This window comes from Colobus angolensis, unplaced genomic scaffold (assembly GCF_000951035.1).
Source record: "Colobus angolensis palliatus isolate OR3802 unplaced genomic scaffold, Cang.pa_1.0 Scaffold276, whole genome shotgun sequence".
Taxonomy (NCBI): domain Eukaryota; kingdom Metazoa; phylum Chordata; class Mammalia; order Primates; family Cercopithecidae; genus Colobus; species Colobus angolensis.
In genome coordinates this window covers 3,845,622-3,847,161 of record NW_012115999.1, presented here as the reverse complement: position 1 = coordinate 3,847,161, position 1,540 = coordinate 3,845,622, and positions in this window count along the sequence as shown.

Sequence of the window (1,540 nt, the reverse complement as noted above, 5' to 3'; positions counted from 1 at the left end):
TATATATAATAAATATAAAACCATATTTAATTATATGTAAATATATATAATTATGCCCCACAGGTATTTTTTTCTCTAGCCGCAAAAGACAACTTCTGCCTAATATGTTACAATTTTGTGTCTCAAAGCATCCCAGTTGTGATTTTTGAAGGTTCTCTGGATGGTCTCTAACAAAAATGGGCTTTACATAATGTTCTTCACTCCTCCCCTTTTATTTATCCTAGTGGAGTTATAACTGTCCTAGTAGTAACATATTTCATACTTAATAAGATGCCATGGTTTTTCTGTGATGAATTAAATTTATTTAGGAATTTCCATCAATACAAACCCAGTTTGATATGAATGCTGAGAGGCAAGGTAAGAATATCTCAAATTCTTTAATACATGACACAGAAATTATTACAGGATAAAGAATATCTTACTCTTGATAAGTAAGTTTTCTTGCTTTTGTGCTCATTGTGTACTTTAAATAACTGGTTGTTTATATATAGTTTATTTCTCTTTAGTAAGTGTTTGACAAATTCTGTTTATCAATTAGCTTTTAATTTTGGGAAACTTTTTGAGAAGTAGACAAATACATCACTTTCAGAGATTGTTTGAGATATTTTACAGATTTTAAAGTAATATTTTTTATGCTTTATGGAAGCTCTGTGAGAGAACTACTGTATTTTTGTTATCCATCACTGACCTCTCTGGTTGGTATAACATGTGTTACCTAATAGGTACCCACTGAATATTTGCTGAATTTAAAAAATAAAAGTAATGGAGACCATAGGATGGTGACCATACATGATGCTTTGTTTTTGCCCATAGGAGTTGGTCATTTTCAATAAAGAAACTAATGGCACAAATTAGTGTAATTAATCTAAAGGCAATGACAACAGGATGGAATAAAAGATCTGAGATCTATTTAAGAGGTAAAGACTAATAACATTTAGTAAATTACTGAAGGTGTGAAGATTAGGGGAAAAGAGGAACCTAAAATGACTTAGGAGTTTCTGTTTAGTGACTGTAAGTAGGTGGTTCACAGCCCACAGGACAAATCCAGTCTACTCTTTGTTTTCGTAAATTAAGTTTTGTTGGAACATGACCATGCACATTCATTTACATGTTGTCTATTGCTACTTTCACAATATGATGGCAGAAACAGGTAGTTGTGACAAAGACCATATGTCCCACAAAGACAAAAAAAAATGGCTATCTGTCTCTTTACAGGAAAATGTTGGCTGAATCTTACCCTACTTAATGCAGACAGTTCCTGCCTTACTATGGTTCCACTTATTTATTTATTTATTTATTTTTGACTTTAGGACAGTGCAAAAGTGATACACATTCAGTACACTCTTCAACTTACGATGGGGTTACATACGATAAACCCATCCTCATAACCCCGTTGTAAGTTAAGGAGCACACGAAAGTTTTTGGTGGGGAGGTGGAGATATTGGGGGAAAATAGTTACTATTTATTAATATGCTGAGTTTGTGGTGCCAGTGAAGATGTTCAGCCAAAAGTTCAAGATATAAGCCTGGGACTCAGCATG